General features: G+C 43.0%; 1 protein-coding gene across 4 annotated transcripts in view; it reads right to left on the reverse strand.

Moving 5' to 3' along the window:
* The window catches only part of LOC140465713 (voltage-dependent L-type calcium channel subunit beta-1-like), a 273,486-nt gene that overhangs the window by 100,041 nt on the left and 158,747 nt on the right, over positions 1-14,698 (reverse strand). The window lies entirely within an intron of this gene.

The following is a 14,698-nucleotide window of genomic DNA, read 5'->3' on the forward strand; positions in this document are numbered from 1 at the left end:
TCTGCTTTTTGGCATGTGGAAAATTCCTCCATTCTTTGATTCTATAGAAAGTGGAACGACAGTGCCAGTATTCTCTTCTCCCCCAAAAGCGTACACACCACTGCAAATCTCAACGTGCAAGTTGAATGCTTCTAAGCTTGCCCTATTAGTTTGGATGGCTGGCTTGCAATGTGAAGGGAGGCCAACAGTGTGGGTTGAATTCCTGCACTAGCTGAATTTACTGTGAAGGACACTCTTTCTCAACTCACCTGGGAGGTGTGGTGACCCCCAGGTTAAATCGTCACCAATTATCCCCCTCTCTAAAAGAGAGAGCTTCCCTATGACATAATAAGACTGTGGTGATGTTATCTACCCATCTACAGCTGGTCTTTGTCCTCACTGCATTCCTCAGCTGACCACATTGTATAATTCAGTGTTGCAGTTGTGTATAAAAGGAGATTTAAAGGACCCAATACAAATCATAGGAACACTATTGTAACTACATCTCACCAGTTCATTAAGTATCCATTTAACTTCTGCTTTGTAATCACTTCCATGCCCAAATTCTCTTAAACATCACTGGGTATAACTTGCCTTTCTCAGGAGCAGGAAGACTTATAGCAGTGGACTTATTCCCACAAGAGGTAGACATTTCTCTGTATCTCCTTTGTGCTCGGAAGCCCCTTGCCCCAAGTCATTGAGAAATACTGGTTGGGAAATTGAGAAATTGCATGGGTTGTTACACACATTTGTTAAATACTAAAAGCTAGAAAAAAAAGTTGTAATAGGATATGGTTTCCAAAATGCTTTTGCCAGAATCTCTTTTCCCAAAACTTCAAAACCAAAAAGTCACCGCAATGACGGCACAATATTGCAATACTATTTTGCTATGAAAAGTTAAATGTGTCAAATCATTTGAGGATAATGTCCCATTAACACATCGTATATATCTGGGAAGGATGCAACACAGAGACCATACTCTCCGAATGCCCCATCTCACCAACTTCCCCACAGAATACATCATGACAAGCAGGGCAGTGTGACAGAAGTTACAACAGGGTGCCTCACATCTGCTTCGGTGAGTCAGTCCTTCCGCAACAGAGTTGCGGCCATTACCATCTGTATACCATTTGCCAATAACGCCCAGCTAACAGTGAACACTGCCTTAATACGGACCTGAAGCAAGTGAGTTTCTGATCCTGGCATCAAACTCTAGTAAAATTGAAGTGTATTTCCTCAAGCCATGCTTTTAACCGCAACAGAATTCGGGAATCAGATATGGATCCGACATTCCTGTGTTCTAATTACAGACACTGTCAGTTCCCTTCTCAGCATTGCAAGGTGTCTCCCATATTTGATACATTAAATATCTCCTGTAAAATAAAGTCTTGAAATTCACGAGCAACTGGAGTAATTTTTAAATTCAATATCACAGCCTTGTGTAATAAACTTGCTCCCTCTCTCTCTCTCTCACTAGAATTGAGAAGACAAATTATTTTCTGAGCTACCAGTTTTCTCCTACTCCTCAATCCCAAAATGTCACCTGACCCCAACTCCCCTACTAGAGTGGATGTAGTGCCTGTTGAAGTCCATAAGGGCTTGTGCCAATGTAGGAGACTGCCATTTGGGATATTGTTAGCCTGTATCGTTTTTCAGTGGGTGATGGAGAACATTTTTACCTCAGGTCACCATTTATCTAGATGGTGGGCTAATAGGGAAGACCAATAAGGAGCACTTGCAGAATTTGAACATGATCCTTCGACATTTCTCCCAGGTGGGAAAACGCGTGCTCCAAGTGACCTATGTGGGCTGCAGAGTTAAGACTGGGTTATACCCACTGGACGATAAAGTGAAGGCTAGCAAAAGGTGCTCTGGCTCCCACATCAGTACTATAGTTTAAGTCTTTCCTCGGGATGGTAAACTATTACAGAAAGTTCATACATAACCCTGACCTCCATCCTGGCATCTTTGCATCAACTTTTACAAAAAAAAAGGGTCAGCTTTGGAAATGGTGGCTTCGCCAAGCCATAGTCTTCAGGGAAGTAAGAAAAAAACCCAGCTATCCTCCGCCAAGGTGTTGGCATATGATGATCCAAAGCAAGATCTGGTATTGACATGCGATTCCTCTTTGTATAGGTTCAGGGTAATATCAGCTCATAGGTGGCTCAATGGAGAGGAATACCTGATAGAGTCTGGATCCAGGACTTTAGCTAATGTCGAACAGAATTACACCCAGGTAGAGTGGGAAGGTTTGGTAGCCATATATGGAGCCAGAAAGTTCCACGCTGAATTGAGGTGGGGGGGGGGGCGTGATAAACGAGGAGGTCTCACAGTTAGAGGGGTCTACAGCAATGAACAAAGGTCCTTGAACCCATTTAGTCGTTTAACCACCACAATGTAACTCTTAATTCGGGAGGAAAATTAAACAGAGATTACCAATCCATTTGAAATTGGATTCTCTCGCCAAGAATCACTGTTTTAGGGAAGCAAACCTGTTGTCTTTACTAATGTGAAGATGCTAGTGTTGGACTGGGGTGGACATAGTCAGAAGTCACAACGAGGTTATGGTCCAACAGGTTTATTTGAAATCACAAGCTTTGGGCTCTGCTCCTTCAAGTGAAATCAGGTTCACCTGACAAAGGAGGAGCGCTCCAAAAACTTGTGATTTCAAATAAACCTGCTGGGCTATGACCTCGTGTTATGCGACTTCTGACTTTACTAAGGGCCTGGAAGATGGGATAGATCAGAGAACAATAACTGGCATCCAGGGCTCAAGGAGGCTCACTATATTCGGGTCAGGATCACTGTAGATTAAGGATTTCTGTCCCTGATCCCCGCCCCCTCAGTCTTTACCTAGTCTCAGAAGTCAGACGACACCAGGTTATAGTCCAACAGGTTTATTTGATATCACAAGCTTTTGGAGCATTGCTCTTTCTTCAGGTGAACCTATTTGACTACAACCTGGTGTCATGTGACTGCTGACTTGATGCAGAATAAGGCCATTCAGCCCATTGTGTCAAACTTCAAGCGAGCATCATTACCTACTGCTAATCTCCTGCTTTTCTCCCATGACTTTGCACATTCACTGTCTAAAACACAAAAACCCCGGACCCTCGTGAACGTTCCAATTCACTAACTGGGTAGTTTCCTCAAAGAGCTGGTTCCAAACAATGAGTTGAATTGATTAGATTAGATTCCCTACAGTGTGGAAACAGGCCCTTCGGTCCAACAAGTCCACACCGACCCTCCGAAGAGTAACCTACCCAGACCCATTTGCCTCTGACTAATGCACCTCACACTATGGGCAATTTAGCATGGCCAATTCACCTAACCTGCTCATCTATGGACTGTGGGGGGCAACTGGAGCACCCAGAGGAAACCCATGCAGACACTGGGAGAATGTGCAAACTCTTGTCAGCCTCCTATTCTCGAATTCTCTGCCAAGGTTGATCAGGGATTTTTCTGTGTCACTATTGAAAGGACTTGGGTTAATTCAAGTGTTTGATGTTTGATTTTTCTCCACGGGGTTGGAATCCACACATTTTGTAACTGACATGGTTTTATTTTTTAAAAGAAAAATAAAGGCTAACCTATTGGGTCCACAGCTTTGTTAAACCTTCCACGAGCAGCCTCAGTCTGTGAAGCCATAAGATTGCAAACAAGACGTTACAGTGATAGGGTTGGGAAATGGCTTGAAATTTAGTGACAGGCAGCCGGAGTTGGATTGAACAATGCAGCCGATGTGCTGTTGCTGTGTCCCATAATTGTGATGTAGGTCTCTGTGATCCTCACTCTGACTCTCACTGTTAGTTTCTTTTCGTAAGAAACAGTAACAGCTTCCCTTTCTGCAGGTTCACCTGATGAAGGAGCAGCACTCTGAAAGCTTGCGATTTCAAATAAACTTGTTGGACAATAATCTGGTGTCATCTGACTTCAAAACTTGCCCACGCCAGTCCAACACCAGTATCTCCACATCATGTTTCTCTGACATGGACCATATGTGATTCAAGCCCTACACTAAGCCTGGCCGACTGACCTTTGAGATGACCAAGCAACCAAACCAGATCTATCAAACAACGGCAACTAATGAAGAGGAATAAATGTCTACTGTGCCAGTGACACCAACATCCTGTGAGCAATTATTTTAAAAATCGCACTGCTGTTCCAGGTTAAGACTGCAGCGAGAAATACAAGCATCTGTTCTCAGCAAAAATTCACTTGTACGAAAGTCCAAAGCGGAAGCTGCTCATTTTTAAGTGACTGCAAGTTACTAACAGTCTCTTCAGAACAGAGTGCTCTACAATCAAGATTACTTTCTTCCAGCACAATCTAAGCTGCCCGAAAGCTGTCTTTTTAAAAAGCAGCAAGATGCATTACTAGTTTGTGAATATGGGTTGATCCCTAAAATAAGATAACTCCCTAATGAATCCTTCATACCACATTCTGAACTGATGAACAGCATATTGAATCTTTGAAATGCAGATCAAATTTAATTACATGCTTTTTTTTTCTTGAAACGTGTTCAAGTCTAATTTGCAACCTTCCAGTATTAAGGCTTGAGAAATAATTAACATGGAGCTATTTATACGTAAATCATTAGCACTCAGGGCACTGCCACTTTTTGTCATTTGTACAATGCTTCTGAATGTTAGAGCTTAAGGGGTTTTTTAAAATTTCTTCTTCCATTCCTCAGACACCCTGGTTGGCAAGTTGAAGCCAAGACCAGTTGCCCCCAGACATTTCTGGGAACATACAAGAGCAACCGATTATTTCCCCTTCCCTGGAAGAATGGCTCGTGTCCAAATTTACCCTCCGAGCAGGAGATGAGAAATTCGCTGTGTGAGAAATGAACGTGATTCAGAGCTTAGTCATCACTTGACACTGCCTGGGAGCTCTTGACTGCTGTGTTGGAGTTTTTGCATACTAGAAACCAACTCTGTATTTCAATTAACAGTTTGTTCTGTTTAACACGCGTTTCATCGGCGCGAATTGGCTATAACACAATTGACGAATTGTGGACATTGTTTGCATAACGACAAGCCACCCGCTGAATGCGTATACTGATTTTCTATAGCACAAGACTGCAGAGGAACACAACTGTTGTTATAGCAGAACGACCTGAACATTAGAGTGAAAACATCACCTTAACTCCTTGATTTACCAGTGCATCAGATTTGATGGAGGAGGAGTCATTAGCACTCTTACCTCTGGTCCAGAAGGTTATGGGTTCAACCCCATTTTAGATTAGATTACTTACAGAGTGGAAACAGGCCCTTCAGCCCAACAAGCCCCGCCAAAGCGCAAACCACCCATACATCTACCCCTTACCCAACACTACGGGCAATTTAGCGTGGCCAATTCACCTGACCTGCACATCTTTGGACTGTGGGAGGAAACCGGAGCACCCGGAGGAAACCCACACTGACACAGGGAGAATGTGCAAACTCCACACAGTCAGTCGCCTGAGGCGGGAATTGAACCCGGGTCTCTGGCGCTATTAGGCAGCAGTGCTAACCACTGTGCCACCGCAGGAGCATATACTTTTTGCTCTCATTCTGATGTTCTTACTCAGGGACTGCTGCACTGTCAGAATTACCAAGAGGTCAAACTATGGCTCTGCCTACCTCTTGCCAAGACAAGAAATATCCCACAGCATTATTCCAAAAGGAGAGATTACTTCTGATGTTTTGGCAATACTTACTCCATAACATTTTAAAGGATCTTTCAGTGCATAAGTTGGTTCATTCATTTCATTATAATGAGTGACTGTACTTCATTTGCTGAACTGCATTTTGGCTGCAGAAGAAGTATCCACAAAAATCCAAATCTTTCCCAAGAAATTCCTTTCCTTGTTTTTCTCTTCCACATCCTTTTGCATTCCTCAGAATATTGAAGCCTAACATGAGAGCTGGCTTCTACTGAGGGTTTAAAACAAGTCTGAACTCTACAATTTACACTGCTCTGGTAGATTTTCAATTCCCACAGGATCTTCAGTCCAGAATAAGTGACGGTGAAAGTATGATCAGGTGTCCAATGAGCCATTTGTATTTAAACATCTGCATTGCACAGATCCACACACTTTTCACAGCACCTACAGAGTTTTTGCTTTTTGCAGCAGCCAGCCTATTGATGTGACTATCAACTGAGCTGCTGATGAAATTTTAAAGGGACGCAGCTACTTAATGATAGCTGTTCAATAAGACAACCATTCAAGGAGCCTAACTGCAGAAGGACAGATTGTATCAGCCGGATAAAATTGGTGATTTTTTTGATCTACTCTGAAGGTGTTCATGGTCACAGATACAAAAAAGGTTCCACAGTTCTCCAATGGAGGCTCCTGTCCCTTCTTGTGTGTCCACTGTGGTCCTCTCCCAGAGTTTAGGTTCAAGCCCCACTCATGCAGAGGAGCACAGAAAACAAGGCTAATATTCTACTACAACACTACGGGAGTGCTGCACTGACAGAGGAGCTGGCTCTCAGATGAGGTGTGAAGCCAAGACTCTGTTGGCTGAACTTCAAGGCCACTGTGGAACTATTTTGGGTAACAATAGGCACTCCTGGTGAATCTTTATCCCTCAAAACATGAACAGATTATCAGGTCATTACATTATTCTGGTTTGTGGGAGCGTGCGGTGTGTGAACTGGGTGCCATTTTTTTCTACACTGCAACATGGCTTCACCTCAAAATGAACCTTAAAGTGCTCTGAGTGTCCAGTGGTCATGAAAAAAAAAGGTACTTCTGAAGGGCAAGGCTCCTTTTCCAACGGGGATCAGCCAAGGCCTCATCCAAGTCACAATGACTGCCAACCAGCTGCCTGACAGGGGGCCCTTCCAGCCATTTTATGCTGAACGCCCACATGATCACAGCAACTGGTTAGGAAATTCTCACAGGTCCCACATGGGCTGCTTCTGATGACAGATCTACAATTCTCCAGCCTCAGGATTGTTAAGGACAATTCAGAGATGAAAACTGGCCTGTGATATTACAAGGACAGTGGCCATTTAAAAACATATTAAAACACAATGGGTCACACACTTATCTTGGACAAAATAACATACAATGACCTCAGTTCTTGCAGTCAGAGGGATACAATGATCCTCAGCTCAAACTTTGAAATCTGCCAAAGGATCAAGCAATTAACGTGGCATGGATTTCAGCTTTGTTGACATTGTGTCAGAATGGAATGGATCTTTGAGGTTGCCATGGTATCCAGCTTCATGGCTCCCCAGTCTGCACCAAGGAGATTTAACACTCAAATCAGAGGAGAACCTGGAAATCTTAGTCACTCCCTTAAGGAGCAACTTTTTCACGCAGAGGAGTGGTATGTGTATGGAATGAACTGACAGAGGAAATGGTGGAGGCTAGTACAATTGCAAGATTTATAAGGCATCTGGATGGGTATAGGAACAGGAAGGGTTTGGGGGGGGAAAAGGGCCGGGTGCTGGCAGGTGGGACTAGATTGGGTTGGGATACCTGGTTGGCATGGACAAGTTGGACCGAAGGGTCTGTTTCCATGCTGTACATCTCTATGACTCGTTCCCATTTTTCCAGAAACAGACAGTAAAGACTAGGACATACACCTGGAATCAATACAAAAGGGTGAAACATCTTAAAACCTGAGTTTGTGACTACAAGACTTGAATATCACTACAACAAAAGCAGGTTACCAAAGCTTTCTGTCTTGCATCAGAACAAACAGGATTGAGAAATTCTACATTTCACAAAATCATAAGATACTCAAACATAAAATCAGGTTTTTTGCCCCAGGCTAGAGGGGTTGTTGATCTTCCAGTTGTAATTTAAGTCTACTGTTAAAAATCCAGTTACACCTTACTCAACATGGCATGTATTTTTCAAAATTTTCCACAGTCAAACTAATAGCATAAAACCAGGAAATTAACTTCGCAATTCTAATTTAGCAGTGTTTGCATAGATATTAATTGCGCACACCTATATAGATTAGTGCATTTAATGACAAATGCAGTGATGGATATTGTTGTAATTACAGGAAAGTATAAATCACTGGAAGTGTGCAGTTTCACCATCATTATATCCACTGAAGTGGGAGCTGGAAAGCTTCTCCTGCCTTGCCTCAGTAATACCTCTTTAGTAGTTGCAGACGGAAACACCATCTCCTACAAGTTTCCCTCCAGTTCGTCATTATCCTGGTTTGGAAATATAACACTGTGAAGGAACAGTCACTGGGGCAAAAATCATGGGAACTCCCTCCCTCACATCATTGATGGGTCTAGCCACAGCACATGGACAGCAGCAGTTTGAGAAGGCAGCTCAACACAACCTTCTCTAGGGCATCTCGGGATGAAGGATAAATGTTGGCCCAACCAATAATGCCACATTCCATGCGTGAAGGAAAAGTAACAGTATTTGGTGTTAGGCAACAATAAGCTGTAGTGATATAATATAGTGATAATATAACTTTTATAGGATGTTGCAGCAATTCAAAAATCCCTACCATCCAAAAACCACATGGCATTATTATTCTAAACTGTATTGCTGTTAAAATACTGGCTCACTACACCCAGGGTTCAACTCAGTAGAGAGTAGACCTTCACTATCCACAGCTCCTTCAGTCAGAGTCCTCTGTAAACTTACTAATCAGGGCACTCAAAAAGGCTTTATAAAAACCTTTTGTGTATCTCACAAACAACAGGGGCCCCAACACTGACCACGCGGAACACCATTGGTCACAAGTCTCCAATCCGGAAAACATCCTTCTACCATGACTGTCTGATCAAGCCAGTTCTGTATCCATCTTCAGAAGTTACAGGACACCAGGTTATAATCCAACTGGTTCATTTAAAATCACAAGCTTTTGAAGGTCAGGTGATGAAGGGCAGCAATCCAAAAGCTTGAGATTTCAAATAAACGTGTTGGACTCTAACCTGGTGTCGTGTGACTTTATCCACCCTAGTCCAACACTGGCACCTCCACACATGTCCATCTTAGCAGCTCACCGTGGAGTTGCAATGTGACTTCACTCTGTATTAAATAAAGTCAATAAAAATGGGCTGTGTAATCACTATCAAGCCTTTTACACTATGCATAAATTAAACTTTAACCTTCAAAAGTCTGGAACTCCAAGCCATTACTAATTATTGAAGACAACACAAGAGATGTTAGTGTGTGCATAGTCACTGTCACATACTCACCATAAAGAAGTTACATTTGCTTATGTTTTTATCCTTCAATAAATAAGGACAAAAAAAAAATCACTAGTCTCATGTTGCCAGCAAGGAATCAAGATCAACGTGAATCTTGGTTAGAGATGAGAGTTTGAACTGTACTGACCCACACGTTAGCTCCCACTGGTAGTGCACATTTGTCAAATCAACCTTATCAAATCTCGTCAGCCATAAGCAGGAACCAGCAACAATGCAGCCAAATGGAAGCCGAAGACTTAGTGCTGCAGGCAAGAGGTAAGTGACCCTTGAGCGACATTCCAAAATGTACTTTTATAAAAAAGACTGTGGAAACCAGAGAGCAACCAGTATTGCCAAGTTCAAAGTCAGACAGTGAGTAGGATTAAACTAGATTTCTGGCTCAGTGAACACCATAAATCACAGAAAGAATAAAAGCTTGCATTTACTTGACCTTATTATGGAGTTAGTATGGCCCAGATCAATTACATTTGAAGTGGGACCTCTGTTAATTTTGCAGTCAATTTGGGTATGGCAAGATCCCAAAAACAGGAAGTGAATGAACACTGCCAGATCTGCTGAGAATTTCCAGCATTCTCATTTTCTGTTACAGATTTCAATGTCTACAATATTTTGCTTTTGTAACCGAATACAAATCCAGATAATCCATGTCTTTACGACAATGGTTATAGGAGAAACCATGGTGAGAGAGAACCCTTGCCCTTAATCCCATGGGATTAAAACTAACAGATAGGGATTTCTCTATTGTCTGGTGATAAAAAAAGATGACAATGCAGCAGTCCCTCAATACTGGATTGAATTCTCAGCTTACTCCATGAATTCAATTGTATAAGAGGGGTTGAACCTATTATCAAAAACAACATACTGCAGTTACTGGAGATTGGAGATAAAAACAATTCTCGCCAAATTTGATGTGTCTTGTATTGATCTTTATAAATGACAAGATATGTGAACAGGAGTAGGCTGTTCAACTCCTTGAGACTATCCCATTGTTAAATATGATCGTGGCTGATCCAACATTCATCACACCCACTTTCCTGCCCTTTCCCCATAACCCAATTCCCTGACAAATCAAAAATCAATCTATTTCAGCCTTAAATATACACAAGGACTCTGCCCCACAGCTTTGTGGCAATGAGTTCCAAAGACTCAACCAATTGAGGGAATAATTTCCGTCTCATCTCAGTCTTAATTTGGGACCTCCTAATTCTGAGACTGTACCCTCTGATCCAGACTCTCCTGTGGGAGAGAACACTCTGACCATTGACCCTGTCAAGCCCCTCAAGAATCCTATTTACAATGAGATCACCTCTCAATGGATGGATACATGAATAGGAAGGATTTGGAGGGATATGGGCTGGGTGCTGGCAAGTGGGATTCGATTGGGTTGGGATATCTGGTCGGCATGGACGAGTTGGATCAAAGGGTCTGTTTCTGTGCAGTACATCTCTATGACTCAATCATCTTAATTCCAGCTGAGGTGGGAGAGAGAGGGAGGAAAGACGATGGGAGGCAGGGTCAGGAGGAGAGACTGGGGCATCTTACAGAAACAAAATTATGAAGGGAGTAGATAAGGTAGAAGCACCAGCAGGCGAAACTGGAACTAGGGGCATAACCGTAAAATAAAGGGGAGCGGGTTTAGGACAGAATTGGGAGGAGAAATTTATTTAGCCAAAGGGTTGTGAATCAATTGAGGATACCTCATTAAAATGTTAAAGGCAAAGATAGACTTTTAAACATAACAATTAAGGGTTATGGTGAGAGGGTGGCTAAGTGAAGCAGAGTCAATAAGATGATCAGCCAGGCTCCAAGGGTCAGACGGCCTACTCCTGCACTTCGTTCTTAGAGTGGGAGGGGTCAGAGAGAAGATAGTGCCACTCGGAGGTAGAGTGGAGAAGGTCATTTCATTTTTCTAGATGGCTGCAGACTGACTGCACTGACCTGGATGGCAGTCTTAGACGAGGCTGGGCAAGGTCTGACATCATGGCTTCCATTCTGGGGGCAACCCTGCACCACCCATTCAACAGGAATTCTAAGGTGGACAAAACAGCAAGCTGGAAGAACACAGCAAGCCAGGCAGCTTCAGCAGGTGGAGAAGTCAACATTTTGGGCATTAAAGGGTCCAGAATGTGGTGCTGGAAAGGCACAGCAGATCAGGCAGCATCTGAAGAGCAGAATCAATGCTTCAGACATCAGCCCTTCATTAGGAATCATTCCATACGTGACTCTGATCTCCAGGATCTGCAGTCCTCACTTTCTCCCATTTTCTGTACTAACCCTTCTTTGGACTAGAATTGGGGGTAGGAATAGCTACAGATCAATTGGGGGCTGGGAGTGGAGAGAGTAGCGGGATAGGGAGGTAGGGATAGGTGGACACAGGTAATGGGTATGAGCTGGTTGGTCGACAGGAGCGACGAATCTGGTTGGTGGGTGGAATGGAAGGGAGGGAAGGGTGTGGGATTGGGAAAGGGAGCCAGAGCATGGGCGAGAAAGTTATTTGAAATTAGGGAACTCAATGTTGAATCCTGCAAGACCCTGCCTCCAAAGGGAAGTGACAGTATCCCCTGGTCATGGCTGGGGGAAACATGTCAGGAATCAGGCATGGCAGCTCTGAACCGACATATACACAAACGTTCAACAGGTACAAAAGGATGCTGGTTAATTCTGGGACATCGTGGCAGTGACGGGTGGATCTGGGAACAGTGTGTCATAAGATATGGTTAGAATCAGTGGGAGCCACTTGTTCATGAGGCGAGTCTTGAAGGTACAAATGAGAAAACTCTAGGTCTCCCAGTGAGGAAAACCCCTCAAAACCAAAACTCGACCAGAAAAAAAAATTATAGAATTCAGGCTAATAATGCTGATTCTCTCTCTACAGCTGGTGCCTGACTTGCTGAGTTTCTGTTTTAAATGTCTGAACCTGACTGAGATGAGAGTGCTCCCAAATGAGCCGTAAGCACATGGGGTTTGATAGAGGAGAATGAGAGATAGTTCCCATATTCATCCACAAGTGTTGCAGAGTCTCAGGAAACATGATCATACAGTGAACAGTTCAGATCCCAGGGCTCCCATAAACAAGATGAGCTCCATTTTCACCGATTATGCATCACACAAGAGACTTGAAAATGTATTATAAAGCCATGAGGGGCATGGATAGAATAAATAGACAGTCTTTTCCCTGGGGTGGGTGGAGTCCAGAACTAGAGGGCATAGGTTTAGGGTGAGAGGGGAAAGATATAAAAGGGACCTAAGAGGCAACATTTTCACACAGAGGGTGGTACGTGTATGGAATGAGCTGCCAGAGGAAGTGGTGGAGGCTGGTACAATTGCAACATTTAAAGGGCATTTGGATGGGTATGTGAATAGGAAGGGTTGGGAGGGATATGTGCCAGCTGCTGGCAGGTAGCACTAGATTGGGTTGGGATATCTAGTCAGCATGGATAAGTTGGACCAAAGGGTTGGTTTCCGTGCTGTACATCTCTATGACTCGAAGTGTGATTTTTCCTGGAATCAAATGTGATCTTTTTCTTTCAATTTCTATTTAAGTGATTTATCAAACAAACAAAGTAATAACGGTCATATTTATCTGGGTAAATTTAACCAAAGATGGACTTGAATGATGTGACTCAGTACAGAATTAGATACTGAATAATTCACACAACCACAGCAACAACTTGCATTTGTGTAGTATCATTTATATAGTATAAAAAGGTGTCAGATTCACCAGAAATGTCACCTTATACAAAACTTTGACACGGAACAAAATAAGAGAAGAAAGAAAAAGTTGGACAAAAGAGATAGGTTGAAGTGTTTTAAAAGGAGGAAAGGGCTTGAATGGGAAATCCACAGTAAACAGAGCAGAATGAGAACATTTTGAATAGGATTCAACTTGTTACAATCTTCAACAATTCCTCCTATGTTAATTAAAGTTGCCACACAGTCTTACCAGATTCACGAGAGATGAACTGCTAGGTGGTTTAACCCTCAGGGCAAAAAATTGAGGACTGCAGATACTGGAAACCAGAGTTTAGATCAGAGTGGTGCTGGAAAAGCACAGCAGGTCAGGCAGCATCTGAGGAGCAGGAAAATTCGACGTTTCAGACAAAAGCCCTTCATCAGGAATAGATGAAGGGCTTTTGCCCGAATCGTCGCTTTTCCTGCTCCACGGATGATGCCTGGCCTGCTGTCCTTTTCCAGCACCACTCTGATCTAAGCTCCAGTTTAACCCTCAGATTAACACCTCAGGCAAGGCTAAGAGGTGGAGAAGGCACATCTTTCCTGGTAACCTCAGCTGTTACAGGATTGGGACCCAGTCTGTGAACATTACTCTGCATTGCAAACCAACTGTCCAGCCAACTGGACTGACCAACCCCTTCAATCAAATGACAACCAACCCAATCATTTCTTCTGGGAAAGTTTCCCCTTAAATACTTTGAAGTTCTGAACAAGAGTCATATCAGACGTGATAACTGTTTCTCTCTCCGCTGACATTGTCAGATCTACCACGTTTCCCCATCACTTTATCCTTACAAGGGCACCTTAACTGAGTTACTGACTTTCTGCTCACTCAGTCCTGTTAGTATGCAGGCTTTGGACCAACCTATCCACTGTCCATCCAGCACGACAAAGCAACTATCCAGACCTCACCTGCTCGTCAACCTAAATTACAATATTTACTAATTAACTCACTTTTGAGCTCTTGTGTCTTCGTTAAACAGAAGAAACATGTTAATGATTAATTTTCACCTATGCACCAAATATCTTACTTCACTCTTCCAGGAGAGTGAACAAACCATTAAAATAAATGGATTCAACAGCACGGTGCACATGTTTGTCTAATCATGTATTTTAAAAATAAATCTATTGGAAAACAACATTATCTGCATTAGAGATGCTAATATTTTGAATACAGCCAAATACAGGACCTTATCATCAAACATAACCAGAATTATTAAAGGCATTGAGATGTACAGCACAGAGAGAAAAAAAAGACCCTTCAACCCGTTCGGTCAGTGCTGGTCAAAGACAACCACTTAACTGTTCCAGTCCCATTTTCCAGCACTTGGTCCAGCCCTTGTCTGCCTTGGCATCACAAGTGTACATCCAAATACTTAAAGGCTATATAAAAGGTTTCTGCCTCTATCACAGATATAGAGATGTACAGCACAGAAACAGACCCTTCAGCCCAACTCACTCATCCATGCCGACCAGTTATCCCAAACTAATCTAGTCCCATTGGCCTGCACTTAGTCTATTATCCCTCTAAACCTTTCCTGATGATGGGCTTAATTCCAAAAAGTCGATTTTCCTGCTCCTTGGATGCTGCCTGACCTGCTGTGCTTTTCCAGAACCACGCTCTTGACTATGATCTCCAGCAGCTGCAGTCCTCACTTTCTCCTATTCATATACCCATCTAGATGCCTTTTAAATGTTGCAATTGTACCAGCCTCCGCCACTTCTGCTGGCAGCTCATTCCATACATTCACCAACTGGAGTGAAAAGGTTACCCCTTATGTCCTTTTTAAAAAAAACTTTCCCC

This window comes from Chiloscyllium punctatum, chromosome 42 (genome assembly GCF_047496795.1).
Source record: "Chiloscyllium punctatum isolate Juve2018m chromosome 42, sChiPun1.3, whole genome shotgun sequence".
In the NCBI taxonomy this organism is placed as follows: domain Eukaryota; kingdom Metazoa; phylum Chordata; class Chondrichthyes; order Orectolobiformes; family Hemiscylliidae; genus Chiloscyllium; species Chiloscyllium punctatum.